Raw genomic sequence first — 18512 nt, 5'->3', positions numbered from 1 at the left:
GATAGACTCCTTCAGTGGTTAGAGATTCTCTACGCTGTTATCTACAAATGGAGCCTGAGAGAAAAATGAATTTAATGGTATGTCCCATGAGGAAGTGGGGCAGTTTTGTTTCCTGCCTTACAACCTATAGGAAAAGCCTAGAATACTTTCTTATGCAGATGCCACGTGCTCTATATTTGACCTCAGCCTATTTGATGGACAGGAGGTGCCGGTATGGCATGATTTGGGCAAGGATCATCTTAGTGCTCTGCAGGGCTCTGCTTGACTAGGAGACATGGAGCTTAGCATTCCAACATTCGAAGAGCTAAAATGTATCCATTATATACTTACTACATGCTTGCCACCACGCCAAGTGCTTTGCATCCCTCGTTTAACACTTGTAACAACCCTTTGGGGATGGCATTATGATTTTCACCATCTTCAGTGGAGAAGCTTAGGCTGACAGAGGTTGGATAACTTGCCTGATGTTGACATAGCTGGCAGAGCCTGGATTATAAACCAGGCAGTCTGACTCCAGTTCTCAATATCTTGGCAACACTAATAAATATACCTGTCTTAAATAAAGAGCCTCTTCTTCTAAATTGTTTTATTTTTACTGAGGCAAGGATGTTGTGGTAGTAACACTCTAAGTCATCAACATAATATTTTATGTAATTTCATTGGGTCACTCTCCTCTGTGACAGGAGGAACCCCAAAATTTGTGAGAGACAAACCCTGAGAAGCAAAATGCACGGAAAACAAGATAAGTGGAGAGTGGTTAGTGATATAATATTTAAAGACAGATTTCCTTAACTTTACTCTTTGCCTTAAAGTTCATTCTGGTGCTGATGATCAAAACAATAATAATTGCCTCTGCATCCCCAAAACTGAGCCAATATTTGCTTCTAGAATGCCTTCAGGATAACTTTACTGAGAGATGGACAAGACGACTAGCATATATTTCTCTTAAATGTATTAGTATTTTCAGAATTTAGAGTGAAAGTTAGGAAAAAACCTATGGGTTTATCATACTCTTACTAAGTGCTCGCTGACTTTATATGAGGAATATCTCATTTAATCTCCATAACATTATAGGGTAAGTAATTATTGCTCCATTTTATGGTGGTGTGATCTGATCCATAGAAAGCTTTAGGTAATTTTATATTCCAGAGCCTAGACCAATGTCCCAGTGTGTTAACCCACTTACCCTGCTGCTTTGTGGTACTACCCACCAAAATACCTCTAATCTCCCAAGTAGCGTGGACAGTATGGGGCAGAGGAAATAACAGACTTTGAAATCAGACAGACTTTGCTTGTCAATCTAGGTTATCCCTTTTACTAGCAGTGGGACTCTGAGCATAGTTTTAATCTTGCTGTGGTTTACTTCTCTGGTCTATAGAATGGAGATGATCAGAACCTGAGAGTTGTTCCAAGAATCAAATGAAATAGCATATGTAAACCATGGTAGACCCAGGGGAGAGGATCAACCATTGCTTCTTCACCATGGTCCCTTGTTGGCCTTTATGTCTCAGGTATGAGCTCCTCCTGGCCTCCCCAGTTCTGGATCCTCCTTGGTACTGATTTCACCCATGCATTTCTCAGCTTGGGGATCGCACGGGGGACTAACTGACTATTTGTCAATGCTTTAAATGTCATACTGCTTTTTTTTCTCGGCAGTAATTTACCTTTGACAGTGATAGATTATTATTCAGCTTTGATTTGTAGCAGGGTCACCATATAAGGAGAGAGTGGCATATCAATGAGGAGTGCTGCTGTTTTAAATATGGGAAATATTTTCAGTAATTTCCTAATTAGCATGAGTAGATATAAAAGCCATTTGCTGAGCTCTGTGAGGAGCACGTTCTAATTCCTGTTATGCATATGTGTTGCTAAATTCCCTCAGCAACCGTGAGTCATCCAGCACATGCTGTCTAATGGGATCCATCCCCTAAACTGATACCCAAGTACCAGAGTGAGGACAGTGAGCCACAAGAAGTTCAATCTGGGTCCTGATGCTGATTTAGAGTAGGACCCGAGGAGAAATTTGAAATCTCAGTCTAAGCGTCTCCTTGCAATAAATGTGAAAATGATCTTGGACCTTTCCTACTCCATGGGAAACTTATAAGGGCTTGAATCTGAAAGAAATTCAAACTTAGAGTCAAAGTGTAACAAAAAATTATTATTAACTTGGTTGTATTTTAAACATCATCATTGACTGGTTTGCTCCACGAGATCAAAGCCAGTGATAGTCAAAATGTCTATGATTTTTCACAAGGGAATCAGATAAGAACATGTGATTAAATAAAATATCTATCCTTAAAACTAGGAGAAAATGCAAAATGGGTATCTACTTCAGTGAATTTGTTGCTGAGCAATGGGCTCGGCTCTGCTCGCCACCATCTGAGCCAATTAATCACAAGGAGTTAGAGATGGAGAAAGGAAGTTTAATTAGATTAGCTGGCTAATTGGAAGATGGGTGACTGATGTCTCAAAAACTCATCTTCCAGGATCACAGAATCTTGAGGCAGTTCTATAGGGAAAATGGGCGGTAAGGAGGGGGTCCAAGGATGTTGGTCTCTAGGAGTGATGGGCTCTAGGCACACATCCTTCCATTCTTCTGTGAGCTGTGGTGGATACCTTGGAGATGTGTTTCCCACCTGTGGTCAGCCTGTTCCTGGAGAGAAACTCATAGAACAAAGTTTTAATTTATCAAGCTATTGGGGAGTACATGGTAAGCAGAAGCTGTAAATCAAGAGAGCATATGAATTTTTTAGAGTACCTGCAGAGCAGTGAGTTGTCACACAGAGGAGGGGCTGGGGACATTTAGCATAACAAGATGGCCTCCGTTATCTTCACTTAGAAATTCAGTCTCATTATTTTCCGTGTTAAAGTTTCACACATTTATAATTTCTAAGTCAAGGGAGATTCCCCAAGATATTTGGAGGGGCTGCCCTGAGTATTAGCATCATCGACATGGAAGAAGCTTTATTTTCTAATGCTCCCTCTGGTTGAGCCGTTAGAGAAACCCAGGCTGAAAGATGTGAAATGACGTTCTCGGGGTCATACAACTAACTGCTCATGAGGTTGGGCACTGAGTCGTAAGACTCCATGCACAGGACTCTTTGAGTAGACAGTGGCAGAATTCCAGGCCATACTAATCCAACCACGGGTCCCAATGCTAGAACCAAGATTTAGTGGATGACTTTTACTGTGCTCAATGCCCAAGCAGTTTCAGTCCAGCTACCCTTCTTCTTGGGTGGTAAAGATTATCAGAGTCTCTGGAACCTGGCCATTGCCACTGATCTCATAGTGGACATAGCACTCCACCGATACATATGCCTTACGAAATTGAAATGATACTTGGTGACATGAGTAATTTTGTGTGTCAGTGTGGCTGGACCATGGTGTCCAGAAATTGGGTCAAACATTATTCTGGATATTTTTTGAAGGTGTTTTATTGGATGAGATTAGCATTTAAATTGGTAGACTTTGAGTAAAACAAATTACTCTCCATAATGTTAGTGGGCCTGCAGATTTTGGGCTTACCAAATCTCTACCATCATGTGAGGCAATTACTTAAAATAGATCTCTCCCTCTCTCTCTCTTTCTCTCTCTCTCTCTATATATATGTATATAAATATATAGGTATATATGTATATATATATATACCTTATGAAACTTAGGAGAGACCACATACATGTCCTATCGATTCTCTTTCTCTACAGAACCCTGATTAATATGGATTTTGGTACTGGGAAGTATGGTGCTGCCATAAAAATGTGGAAGTGGCTTTGGAAGTGGGTAATGGGGAGAGGCTGGAAGATTTTTGAGGTACTCATTAGAAAAAGCTTCGACTGCCTTGATCCTATTGGTAGAAATATGGACATTAAAGGTACTTATGGTAAGGACTCGGATGGAAATGAGGATCATATTATTGGACAGTGAAGGAAAGATGATCCTTGTTATAAAATGACGAAGAACTTCACTGAATTGTGTTCTAGTGTTTTGGGGAAGGTAGAATTTTTAAGTGATGAAGTTGGATGTTTACTTGAGGTAATTTCTAAGCAGAATGTGATTGTGGCCTGATTTCTCCTTGCTGCTTAGAGTAAAATGACAAAAGAGAGAGATAAATTAAAGATGGAATTGTTAAGCAAAAGTAAACCAAAAATTGAAGATTTATAAAATTCTCAGCCTACCTATATTGCAAAAAATGACAAAGCATGTTCTGGAAGGAACACCAAGGGTGTGGCTGAGCAATCATTTGGTAAAGAGATTATGTGTGTGACATATGGATCTAGTCATGGATCTAATCAGCTATGTCAGCAGAAGACAGAAATAAAGATGGGGATATACCAGCAGAAACACTGCCAACTTGGACTAAAGGGGGCAGAGATGGGATGAAATGAAGGAAGACTGTCCGATTTCAGGGCTTCTACAGGCTAGAACAATAGAACTATCTGGCAGTGAACATGCCTTGTCCATCAAGAAAAGGTGGGAATGACTGTGAAGGTGACTCAGAGATTGGCAGAGCTGCCACTGCCACCGTGGGACCAAAGGGTGCAAGTCCAGCATGTAAGGCCGTCTCCCCCTTGGTTTCAGAAGTCAGGGCCACCTCGTGGGATTCAGTGGGCCAGGCTGCTGCTCAGAGCCACAGTCAAGACTGCCAACACAGTGGGCCAGGAAGATAGGGCTGCCACGCTCGTGGGCCCAGAGTACAAAGCAACAAACTGAAGAGGATTATTCTTGGGCCTTAAAATCTAATTGAGCTTGCCCTGGTAGCTTTCACACTTGCTTGGGTCCCGTGATTCCTTTCTTCTTTCCTATTTCTCCTCTTTGAAAGGGAAATGTCTATCTTATGCTTGTCCCATCATTGTATTTTAGAAGCAGATAACATGTCTGATTTGACAGGTTCACAGCTGGAGAGGAATTCTGCCTCAGGATAAACAATTCCTCAAGTGGCACCAGGACTTAATTTGGATGAGATTTGGACTTAACAGTTGATGCTGGGATGGGTTAAGATTTTTGGGAGCTGTTGGTTGGGGATGAGTGTATCGTGTATGTGAAAAGGACGTGAATTTTGGAGGCCCAGTGGGTGGAGTGTTGTCAGCTGAACTGTGTCCCTCCAAATTTCATATATGGAAGTCCTAACCCCAAGTACCTCAGAATGTGACTCTAATTAGAGATAGGACCTTTAAGAGATAGTTAAAAGAGATGGTTAAAATTTTGGTTAAAAAAATAAAACTTTGCATGAATTTGAATGAATAAGTTAAATGAGGTCATTAGGTTGGGCCCTAATAAGCCTTATAAGAAGAGGAAGGTTGGACACACAGAGATACCAGCCGTGCACACATGCACAGAGGAAAGGCCATGTGAGGACTCAGTGAGCAGGGGCCATCTGCAAGCCAAGGAGAGAAGCCTCAGGAGAACCCAAACTTGCCCATACCTTGGTCTTAGACTTCCGGCCTTCAGAAATGTCAGAAAATAAATTTCTGTTCTTTAAGCAACCTAGCCTATGGTGTTTCATTAGGGCAGCCCTAGTGAACTAATGTACTTGGCAAACTTTTCCAATTATATCGTTCTGAACTGTTCATTTTTATTAGGGTCCACTGTATCTGTGATCCTGCCTCCACAAATATGATGCTTTGCGTTGGTCATTACAAAAGTTAAACATGGTAGCCAGGGCATTCCACCTACTCTGGAATTACATCCGAGATGGTGGAAACACCATCTGAGAAAATTCCGTCAAAGATTTGTGCTGAATCACAATCACATTCACCTTGAATTGTTTTTATGTATTTTTTTTGGTTGAGGATTATTTCATAGTTTCCGCAGTTAGTAAATATTACCTATTTAAAAGAGAGATCATTATTCATACATCAACTTTGACTTCACTCAAATATAACTTCAGTGGAAAGATGCATTATGAAGCTATATATAATATACTTATGATATTATGTTTTCTTTTTAGAATTGTGAATTAGTTGTTATTTATAACCAGAGATTTCCTTATTTAGAAATTCAATTTTCTCTCTTTTGGCAGCCACCGGGAACATGAGTACAGAAATGCCTTATTTATTTTGCTCTATTAAGGATTTTGGAGGTTTGTGGAAGTGAAATTTCTAAATGACCAATGTTTTCTTTTATGTGCCTCAACAAACAGCCCAATTATCTTGGATGGAAATGGCTTTAAGCACTTTGTATGATGCCTTAGTTTGGTTTATCAGATAGAGTGGACCTGCATGAAATGTTTTTGATGATTTAGGGTTTTCATTATGAACATTATTATTCTAGTGGCCTCTGGAAGAGAGGCGGCGCTCAGGAGTTATTAAACAGTAACACTGGTTGTCATTTCACCAAAAGGCTTCAGGTTATGCTGTACCTTGAGTTCTTGGGAATAGTTTTATGAATTTTATTTTTTTAACCAAAATTTTCCTATAACTATTTTGACTGTTTCTCTTCCTTCCTTTTTACCCACTCACCTATACATTCCCTTGCCCTATTCCTTATTTGCTTTTTTTTGTTCATTTTTAGTCAGTGTGCTTAAATAACTGAGTTGTCTACAGTTGTCTGCAAAGTGAGCACAAATAGGCTATAATTATTAGCCTAATTTTTAGTGCATGAACTTTGTTTGCAGCATTAATATTTATTTTTAAAAGATTACCAATGCTTTCCATTTGCTTGTTTACATTTAGATTGTCGAGGCTGCTGGGTGAACTTTAGGTAAAGAAAGTATTTTTATAATAGGTATCATCAAGCAAGGACATCTTTCTGGAAGGTGCCTCGTCGTGATGTTTGAAGTATTTGTGAAAGTGAAATACAAATGCTCTGTTTTGGAGAACATATGACCATTTATTTGCCATGTGCAACTTTTCATAATATTAAATGAATTAGGGAGATATTGACTATTAATATGACTATTGCTATGACAGACTTGGCTTCAAACAATAGATCTATCTGTGCTTGATAAGTTAGATTCCACTTGACTTATACAAGAGATGTCATCATTTAAAGATAGCCCAACACTAAATCATTACATTACCATGTCCTTACATTTTAATTAAGTTTTAAAAACTAGATGTTTTGTACATTCATTTCCATAAAATGAAGAACCCAGCATTATTATCCTTGGTAGCTAGAAACACATACTCGAAAATGTACTCCCAGAAGAAAGCAACTGTTTGGAAATTGTTTCCCTGTGGGAGGAGATCCACAATTCAAAATAATTATTTCTGTTTTTGCAGCCTCTAGGATTGGTTTTTAGGGATTGACAAATGGATACTTTGTGACACATGTATTCTTTGGTTTGATCCCCCCCCCCCGCCGCCAGCTTGCCATGTGCTGCTAGTATTGAAAGCGCTTTTTTTTTTTAATTATTCTACACGCAGACCTTTATTGGCCAAAAACTGGCTATCAACCATGTATGTTACTGTCATAGCTTATGTGAGAATACTTATTAATCAGGTTCCTTCTTCCATAGCTTTTTTTACCCATTTCCTTCTCATCCCTCTTGTAACCCTGTAAGACGACAGCAGTGTCCATCAGCTGCCTTTTGCTGGATGGCTTTGCATGAAGCAAGTACTTGATAGACAATAATTAAATCATCTCTAATATTTTGCTAGCTAATTTTCTCTATCTTCCATTATTTCCTGAATGCTCCACTTTTTTTTGCTTTCTGTCCTAGCATCTAAATGGGAGCCTCCATTTTGTTGCCATTATTTCCTTGAGCAAAGAATGAGCTGCAGCTTTAGGTCAAATGAAGCCAATAGGTATGTTATTACTCTGCCCTCAGAGCTTAGAGATTTCTTTTTCTTATCTTTCGTCTGTTTTCTTCTTATTTTAACTATGACAAGATGTAAGTCTGAAGAAATAACTTTGTCAGTGGGTATGCTGCTTTTGTCAGAGTGCAAAGGAAGAATATATAAAGTTATGACAAGTATTTTCACCCTTAATCAAGGAAAAGCTAGAGCTGGCCATCAGTGGTTGGGAATGTGGGGTCCCGGGAGCTGTCAATATGCATTATGATACTGAAAATTTGCTCTTACCCGTGCTTTAATTTCATTAACAATTAAGATTTGCTTCAGTGAAGCCTGTGACAAAAACCAGTTTGCTTTGTAGTTTAGCATCTGTTCCTAGTCTTGAAAATAGGGAGCGTGTTATCCATCTCGCTGAGAGGAAGTGTTTGGGTTGTGTGTGTTATGAAATGTTGTGTCACAGTGGGTCTAGAAGCCAATTGCTTTAAAACTCAATAGCATTTCCGTATGTTGTTGGTCCTGTGTTTGTAATTACTAAATTTACTCTTCCAATTGGCAAATAATTTAAAGATAGCTTTAGGTTGTTTGGATCACAAAACAAGGTAAACAAACCAACAAATAAATACAAACCCACAAATGAGATTAAACCAAAAAGGGAGTTGTTTATGTTACACGTATGAAAGAAAAATATCTTTTTTTGAGGGTTTTTTTTTTTTTTAATAAGCGGAATATTTCTGAGTTTTTATATCGTTTGGTTTGTAGAATGCTTTACAATGGGTATTAATAGATACTTTATGCGCTTTTCCTTTAGTTGATAAACTCTGTAGTATATTTCTGTTAACAGGAAACCCTACACTTCTAGGCTTTACTAGAATATATCAGGGGAAAAGTTACATAACTTTTTAGGCAAATTTTTCTCTTAGGCAAAAAGGAACATCCATGAAAATACTTACAAATTTGATTTTTAGTTATTTTGTTATAGCATTGGAATACATTGAGAGAGAATTTAAGCAATCTTTCACTAATAGATGGATTCTTTTAATAAAATGGATGCCCATTGAAGAGTCAAATTCTCAAAATAACTTTTCTCACCTTTGCTGTTTTGCTTGCCTGGTCTTAATTTTTACAGTCTTCTTTTACTTGGTTTTCCTTCTCCTGAACCCAAAACAAACAGGCAAACTTCCCTGTGACATTATTGGCACTTAGTATCATAGTTAAAGTTAAATATAAAATTATGTTATTTCTGATAATAAATTAAATCTTTGACATCTCTTCAGAACAGTTCCTAACAGTGTGGTTCAAAATGTTTCTAAAGAAGGGGCCAGCCTGGTGGCGCAGCCGTTAAGTTTGCACGTTCCGCTTCAGCGGCCTGGGATTCACGGGTTTGGATCCTCGGTACAGACCTATGGACTGCTTGTCAAGCCATGCTATGGTAGGTGTCCCACATACAAAGTAGAGGAAGCTAGGCACGGATGTTAGCTCAGGACCAGTCTTCCTCAGCAAAAAGAGGGGGATTGGCTGCAGATGTTAGCTCAGGGCTAACCCTGCCCCCCCAAAATAAAAAGTTTCTAAAGAAAATGAAATAATGTATTAAACATGCTGTTATTCTCCAACAATATCTTGTATGATCGTGAACTTTTTTTTGACAAATTAGGATAATTTACCCCAATGACAGAAGTATGATATTATAGTAATATATCTTTCCTAAGTTCCTAGAACCTTTACTTATACTAAAAAATTTTTGTTACTCTTCAAAAAATCTTATGAGAAAGCTAAGTATTATTATATTCATTTTACCGATAGAAGATCTGTAATCTCTAGAAAGAATTGATTTTCTAGGAATTACAGATAGATAGTGACCATGATGAAAAGCAGTACTCTGCATTCAACTATTTGCTATTCAAACCATTTATCCACCCTGGCAGAATTCTAATTTTTAAAATCTGTGCCTTGCATAAGTTGAGTCAAGTGTTTGGAATACTTATTCAGATGCAATTATCCAGAATAATTCTGACAGATCAGAATTTTGTCCCCATCTACAATGTCAAAATTTGTCAGTTACAATTTTTGTGATTTTAGTTCTTCATCTTTCATGTGTATTTTAATTCTATTTTGTAAAAAGGGACCCTCCTTTGCCCTGTTTTAATTGTAGTCTTTTTTTAAAAGCTATTTTATTTTAAAAGCCCCTTCTAGAAGAATCTTAGAAACATAACTTTGGCATTTTTTCTACACAGTATTTGGATTTCTTTCTCTATATGGTCTCTTCAGGGTTCTGGATTTTGGATTAGGGTGTGGCACTCTGGGAACGGACCCACTGAGGCTCAGGGCTCTGCCCAGGGCATAAAAAGGAATGACTGAGTTGGGACTAGATGCTTGACAGCTAGCCTTATTGCCAAGTGTTGGCTGGAAGCTTATTTTTAATCACAGGAAAAAGAGAGACGGAGAAATCTGGACTTGCCCTAGGTGCTGTCATACCTCGGGACAGAAGCACCGGGAGAAGTCAGTATATGTAGAGACAAGGAAAGGTTGTCAAAACATTTTTTTTCTAGCAGAATTTTGGGGGAGTGTGAACATTTCTATTTGGCCAGCACAGGCTCTTTCTAGTAAATAGCAGAAGAATCATGATTTAGAGACAAGCTTTAAAGTAATTTCTGTCTGATTTAAAAAGTGGTGGAGCTTCACCATATTTCCCTTCTGGCTGCTGCTTCTTGGCCTCAGAGACCAGCTCGCTTGTTCATTTCAGTCCTCAGTTTACCTGGGTTCAGTGGAGATAAAGAAAGTAGATTATTTCACACATGTACTCAGGATAGTACATATGTATGTGTGTGTGCACTCGTGTATGACAATTTCATTGAAATACTAAATAGCAGCCACCCTCTATTCTTTGATTCTCTCATCAAGAAAGGAATTTCTTATTCATTAGTAAAAGGTGTTGATATTGACTATTATCAGCAAAGAACTTATTCTTTGAACAGTTATTTATGGTCAGGTACTGGTCTAGGAGCTGAAGATACCTTGATGAACAGAAGGGCAAAGCATATGCACTCCCTGCTCTCCTGCAACTTACATGGGTCGGGGGGTGGGGTGCGGATATTAACCCAGATCATCACAGTGGTGAGTGTTTAATTACATACTCAAATTAGTTCTGAAGGCAAGAATTCTGGTTCTATGACAGCAATAACCAAGGGGGCTTAGACTGAGGAATCAGGGTAATTCTCCTGAAGCTAACTCTTAGGGTCCTACCCAGAGCGAGGCAGGAATGGAGCAGGTGAAGGTGGAGTGGAAGAGCACTACACATAAAACATGTAGCTGGACCCAAGAGAGATGGGAGAAGGGGAAGACTCAGGTGAGAGGGACTGGAGAGGGGTCAGCAGGCAAGTCATGCTGGGTCTTTTAGGTCAATTGAAGGCATGTGGTCTTTAAGTTCTTTTGGAAGCCAATAAATGTTTTTTAAGCAGAAGAGATCTTTCTGGCTGAGGTGTAGAGAGCAGTTTGTTGTGGGTACCCAAAATCATGGGAGACACTGGTGAAAACACAATTGCAGTAGTCAGGAAGAAGATGACATTAATTTAGATTAAAGTAGAGCATGGTGGAGAGAAATGTATGAATTGAGAAATATTTTGGTAGTCTAATTGGTGGAACTTTAGGAATAGGTTGAAAAGGATGTGAGGGAGGAAATGGAGTCAACATGACTCCTACTTATGTAATTTTTAAATGGTTTTATTGAGATATAATTTACATGTCACAAAATTCACCTATTTTTAAGTTTACAATTAAATAAATTTTAGTGTATTTTTAAAGTTGCACTGCCAACATCAGAGTCTACTTTTAAAACACCTCCATCACCTTAAAAAGAAACCTCATGCCCATTTACAGTCACTCCCCATTCCCATCTCTGACCCTAGGCAACAACTAATTGATCTCTATAGATTTGCCTTTTATGGACATGTCATATAAATAGAATCATACAATACGTGTTCTCTTTTTTTTCCAGGCTTCTTTCACTCAGTAAAATATTTGAGGGGCATTTTTGTTGTAGTTTACCTATGCAATTTGACATCTGGTGAGACCTTTCTTTTAGAGATAGCACTAGAGGAGAGACAAGATTGCAAAGAGAAAGGGAGAGATGATGAGTTAGGTTTTGGACATGTCAAATGTGAAGTGCTTTTTAGACATCCAATGGAACTGTCTGATTTCCAGGTGGTATTGGAGCTCTGAGCTTGGAAAAAAGACAGAAGAAGAAGGAAAAAAAATGGCTTAGGACTGGAACTTGGGGTATTCCAACATTTTAATAGTTGAGTAAAGGATGGATTTGGAGGAAACTGAGAAGAACTATCCATTGAAATAAGAGGAAAAACAAAAGCAAAAGGATGAGAACATTTCAAGAAAAAGAGATTTGTTAAATATGTCAGATGGTACAGATAATAAATAAATAAATAAAGTTGGGAGCTGAAAATTGCTATTGGAGTTATTTTCACGGAAGGCATTGGCAATGTTGGTGGGAGCTCTGTTGGTTGAATAATTCTAGGCTGCGTAGGTTAAAGACTGGGTTAAAAGAAAAGTAGAAGTTGTGAATATAGACCACCCTTCTGTGAAGGAGAATGAGGTAGTGGGATGTGGATCAAAATACTATTATTGATAACATGGTAGAGATTTTAACCCAACTAAATGTTGACCAGAAGGATCAGTAGTGGAAAACTGGAAGAAAGTATATAGCAAAGAAGAGGCAAAGATGATAGGTGAGTATCCTGGGAAAGCAGGAGGAAGGGCATCAAAGGCATACTTGCAAGAATAGGAAGATGGATCTTCCTCCAGGATACTGGGAGGAAAATGCAGGAGATGCGAGTAGGTTTATATTTGGTTGTAGGACTTGTTTCAGCCCTGTTGGCGCATTTGCACTAATATGGCTGGCCTGTTCCTCTAAAGGTAGTTGGCTGGATTTTTTTTTTTTTTTCCTTTTTCTCCCCTAAGCCCCCCAGTACATAGTTGTATATTCTTCATTGTGGGTCCTTCTAGTTGTGGCATGTGGGACGCCGCCTCAGCGTGGTTTGATGAGCAGTACCATGTTCATGCCCAGGATTCGAACCAACGAAACACTGGGCTGCCTGCAGTGGAGCGCGCGAACTTAACCACTCGGCCACGGGGCCAGCCTCTGGATTTGGTCATTAGGATGACCACAGAGCCATGGTTGAGTGTGTCTAGAGGATCTACATCCTGGCTTCATTCGCTGAAAACTCATAATCCCTAAAAGAAATGTGTGAATCACACCATAGTTGGCAAAAATTTAGTTTTTCAGCACTTACCCTATATATTTTCATTACTTTCATCCCTATGTTCTTCTTTCCCTGGGGGGATCTGTTTCCCAACACTGGCTTCTAAGCATTCAGCACTTTTTTGAAACTTCCTTGCTTGGAAACAGGAACTCAACCAGCTTAGTCTGAAGCAGGATGTGAATACCACTGCAGTAAGCACCTCTAGCATTTGAATCAGCAGTTGGCTCTTTCAAATCCCTTTACTTTAATCATGACAATTGATCTGCAAATCAAGTTGAGGGAAAAGCTTGGGGATTGGTTCAGACAAACAGCTTCAGTAAATGAAATGTTTCTCTAGCTAAGGATAAACGCCACACTGCAGGTGCAATTATGATGAGGGCAGGATTCAGTCGCATTTATTATTGTCCCCTGCCGGTTGGCAAGTCCAAGCATTAGCAAACAATTCAGACCAGAGACCTTAAGTAGCTAATTGCACTTGGGAGGAAACTCGGTTTAGCCATCCTTTGTGGAAAATTGAGTATTAGCCTTGCTGTTGGTTAGTTCTCCCTCATGGAAGTTTGTCTCTTTGATCCATCATAACTTAACTACCAAAATGACAGAAATCTTCCCACCAAACAAACCACATGTGATTTAGTGACTGCGTCAAGTTCAGTTGTTGGGAAAACTTTTAAGCAAATGTTGTAAATATATTTTAATGATGTCTGTTCTGGTATCATTTAGCCAGAGGAAGCAATTTTTGAGGAGCTCATTTAATCTCCCTTTGAAAGTCTTGGTCTTAATGTTGAAAAGCTTGTGAGAACTGTAGCTTGGAGGAAGGAATGGGACGAGAGAGAAACTACAGGAGCACCACAAGCTGTTTATAAGCAGCATGTGAAAGGACTGTCTTCATTCCCAAGCAGGGCATTATTAATATGGAACAGTTAATACCCTATATTGCTTCTCAGCTATTGCTCATTAGTTGGAGCAATTGCATGATATTGAAAAACATCCGTGAATCATGCAGACTCAGACGTCTCACTTTTTCATTTCGCTACCCCCTGTCCCCTGCCCCATGTTTCATTAATGCTCATACTGGAAATGCAAAACGTCTGATATTCTAATTGGATTTTGTGAAAGTGAAACTATCAAATTGGGACTGGGTGAACATTATATTGCACCACCCAAACCCGAGACAGCATTAAGCAACAACAAAAACAAATTAGTACCATCACTTTTCATGTTTTTCTTTTCTAAATTATTTTTTTCTCCCCAAAGCCCCAGTACATAGTTGTATATCCTAGTTGTAACTCTTTCTAGTTCTTCTACCTAGGATGCCACTACAGCATGGCTTGATGAGCAGTGTGTATGTCTGCGCCCAGGATGCGGACAGGCAAACCCCAGGCCGCCAAAGCGAAGCGTGAGAATGTAACCACTTGGCCACGGGGCTGGCCCCTCACCTTTCATTTGAAATAACTGATTTCGTGTTGGAATGGCAGTAAGCCATGTATCCCATGAATATTGCTTTGTTTTCAAGGAGAATTGTCTTTACCTCTTTTATTGACTGTATTAGGCTTATAAAATGTTAAATGCTTCTATTAACCTCAAGTTTCTAGTCAAACTGTGTATATGTGAACCAGTAACTTAAACACTTCCTCCTCTGTGAAGCCGTCATGGACATCTTTTTTCTGAACTTGCCATCACACTACATATCAAATCATACCACTGCCAGTGTTTCTACCTTGCCTACTTGCCTGTGAGCATCTTGAGAACTAGTTCTTATCCTCACGTTTGGCACAAAGCCTTGCATACCATAGCTGCTCAATAAATGAGTGGCAATTGATTGCATGTATATGAATTAATGATTTAAAGCAAATGGTCGGTCCAGATTATTGTGAAATTCACCAGATATTGCCTACCTTGGGGGGTGGGGGTGGATAAATATGACATTTTAAAAATGGTTTAGTTAAAAATAAAACCAAAAAACCCTATAATAGGGGTTCATAAAACTAAAATAAAGTACATGGGGGAAAAGTAGCGAGAAAGAGCTTTTTAGGCATTTGAGGTACCAGTCCTTAGCAGTGCCCCTCTGGATGCTCTCCCAGGAGCTCAGTGACACCAGGGAACATGTCTGATGAGTGCACCAGTGCCTAGCACATTACCTGGTATACAGTAGTAGGTGCTCAATAAATGTCTGATGACCAAAAACAGGTCGACAGTGAGCCATGAAAGTGCTCTGTGGAAAAGTTTACACGCTTCACAAAATGTGATTACCGAGGCAGTCTAAATAAGCCCATTTATACAGAGAGGCTCAGTGTCAAAAGTAAATTCTAAGAACTCCTTCACTTCTGGGCACTGCCTGTCTGGCTAGCCTATGGTGTGCTTGTCCCTCAGGTGTTTCTTTTGTGCTGATGGCTGCTTTCATTTAGCTTCCTGTACGGGGATCTTAAGGAAGGAGGAGGAGAGCTCTCAAATCAGATCACAGTGGGCCCTGCTGCTGGGCGCAGGCAGTCATGCTAGGAGGGAGGCAGAAATGCACTCCTCTTTCGGGGAACATCTCTCCACTTACCCAGGGCCAAAGTTTGACTGCATCTGTCTTGGTTTTTGAATTCTCTCTGCAAGGGCTGATGGACAGATTCTGAAAAGCAAACCTGGCAGGAAGTCCCTCTAGTCCTGAGTAGTTTGCATCTTTAAAAAAAAAAAAAGGAAGAAGAAAAATGGAAGGAAGGAAGAAATAAAAGTTTAAAATCACCTTACCTCTCTTCCCCTTCAGAATTGAAATAAACAATTTGGATTAAATTGCCCCATTCATACCATCATTAGAATGTATTTAATGAATATAAAACTCCCCTGAGCCTTACAGCCTTCCTGCTCTGGTATTTTCCCTGTAAGCAAATACCATCTTGTGCTTTATTTGGTTTATTAACAAATAAAACTTGGTGCATGTTTGAGGGACTGACTCACGTTTACTGAGTGTGATTTCCTTTCTTGACCTCAGTGTTAAATAAATGTGGAAGGTGTGATTATTTGCTGTGACTTGCATTCTACTTAATACTTAAAACTTGAGTGTTTTGTAAATATATATATATATATATATATATATATATATGTAAATACAGATTTAAAATTCAGAAGAGACTGCATTGGGATGACACATTCTTTTAAGCTAGCAAGAGACTGCAACTACTAGTGTTTTATGAGCATGTTAATCCTCATTGGTAGACATAAATGTGCTAGTCTCCCGTAGTCAATTAGAAACCTGTTTTATGGGAAGTTACCCCCTCTTAATTTCTGCAGAGTCTCACCGAGATGAAGACATATTGGCATAGCTTACCTAAAACACACAGAACTGGATAAACAAAGGATCCCAGGGTGGGAGTGAACTGAGAGATGAGGGCTGCACTTAAAGTTATCCTTCCTACAAGTCAAAGTCCTTTTTCATATAAAGAATAGGTACTATTCAGATCTGAGCAGGGCTATCTATCACACTTGTGTGAGAACAGGATCAAATTTCAGGGCTGGCCTCCCCACTCTGGATGAGAGTAAAGGCTCCCTGAGCTACTGGCCTCCTCATATTTAATAATCAGCCTTCTTGTACATGGATAATCTCAAAGGGCAGCCTCATTGCTTTCTAAGGCTTGTACTAAGTGCTTTATATGGAGTCTCTCATTTCGTCTATACAAAAACTCTATGATGCAGATGCTGCTATTTTCATTTGTTGTGTGTGCGAGTGTATGTGACAGATGAGGAAACTGTGCTCAACTTCCTTTCTTCTCAAAGTGTGTTCCATAGGCCATGAGCATTTGTATCTCTTTGGAATTTGTTAGAAATGCAAAATGTTACACATTTCCACCAGAATGACTTAATCAGAACCTGCACTTTAGCAAGATCTCCAGGTGACTTCAAGCTTTGCCTAACTTCACACAGCTAATAAGAGGGCAAAGCAAGGACTCAAACGTGTAGCTGGCAACAAGTTCCACACTAGGGTAAAATGACTTGCCCGAGGTCACAGAGTTGTCAAGTGTCAGCGTACTTGACCCTAGGTCAAGACTTTGTGTATTTCCCTCTCTCTGTTATATTTGCATTCTCTTGTGGAGAAATTGAGAGTAATGAGTAGCATAAGTTTTTGTTAATTAGAATGCTTAAAGGCTGAGCTGGAAGTTTTTTTAATAGGAAGGGAGTTAGAATTTTAATTCCCACTCCCACTCCTGGTGTTCCTCCCTCTGAATCATCATCATGGAAGAATGTATATTAAAAGTGCCTCCTTGTGTCTGGTGCTATCTTAAGATCTAAAGAGAGTGGGACAGTAAAAAGAACAATAAATATGGCTGCCTGTGTGCATGCTAGCTGTGTGCACGGCTCAGCGCTTATCAGTGCTTAATGTATACGATTTAAATTTCAAAAAATCTTTAAAGTAGGAGATATCATCTCCGATGATTTTAGCCCATGAAATGGTTACCATGTCTGCCTGACCTTAATTAGCTTATAGGCCTCAAAAGATGGATAAAAAACAGAAAGATAATGAAGATATGAGGGTATCCCAGGCAGGGTAAGGTATGAGATGAAGTTCAGAGGGAGTGAATGTCACATATTCAAGGGACTTTCTGGCTGAAGTGAAGCAATAATTATTAATTCTCATTTAGTTCTGGCATTACAGCATTGTTGTTAAAGACCAGCTACTCTGGAACCAGATGCCTGGGTTAAACCTTGGCTCAGCCATGACCAGCTGGGTGACCTTGGTCAATTTATTTAACCTTTCTGTGTTGACCTTTGTAATATGGAAAAATAACAGTAACACAGCATTGTGAGATGACTAGAAGAGTTAATATACACGAGTGCTTAGGCCTTGCATATCACAGGTGCTCTGTAAGGGTCAGCTCTTAGTTTTGAAGCCACTTTGGGAATAGCAAGAAGTAACAGATATAGTCCCTGTAAAATTATCGAGCTAATGATCTACGTCTGAATGATGCAGGGGTCTCCAAGAGGGATGTGATGAGTTCCTTGTAAGAGAGCAAAGGAAGAGAAGATGCGGAAGGCAGTTTTACCGCAGGCTTAAATGCCGTCTAAAGATGCTTAAACACCATTCAAACCCTCTACTCTTCCGGCTTCTCTGTTCTCTCTGGCCATCATGATAGACTCCCAGATTTCAGTGTGCACCAGAATCCTCTGGGGAATGGTTTAAAATGCATATCGCTGAGCCCTGTCTCTGAAATTTTGATGTGTTCAGTCTGGTGACGGACTCAGACATCTGAATTCTAATAAGTCCCTTATCTAGTAATGGTGGTTTTATAATGGCTCTTCCACCCTCACAGTAAAACAGAATCCTCCTTCCTCTCTCACCACTCAGCTCCCTGTTTCCATCCTCAAGTTCTCTCTGCAAATGGAGGAACAACTAGGCCAGACACTGTGGGCACCTAGCAGATAAGGAGCCATTGTTCTAGACTGGGCAAAGATGTGATTACGTGAACTTATTCATGATGATTGATTCATATTACTTGGGAACGATGGATAAGAATGTCAGAAAATTATGGGA

At 39.5% G+C, this 18512-nt stretch overlaps 1 protein-coding gene across 9 annotated transcripts in view; it reads left to right on the top strand.

The window, feature by feature from the left end:
• The window catches only part of UNC5D (unc-5 netrin receptor D), a 492857-nt gene that overhangs the window by 226327 nt on the left and 248018 nt on the right, over positions 1-18512 (top strand). The window lies entirely within an intron of this gene.

Source organism: Equus przewalskii, chromosome 28 (genome assembly GCF_037783145.1).
Source record: "Equus przewalskii isolate Varuska chromosome 28, EquPr2, whole genome shotgun sequence".
Classification (NCBI taxonomy): domain Eukaryota; kingdom Metazoa; phylum Chordata; class Mammalia; order Perissodactyla; family Equidae; genus Equus; species Equus przewalskii.
This window is presented reverse-complemented; position numbering and strand designations above follow the sequence as displayed.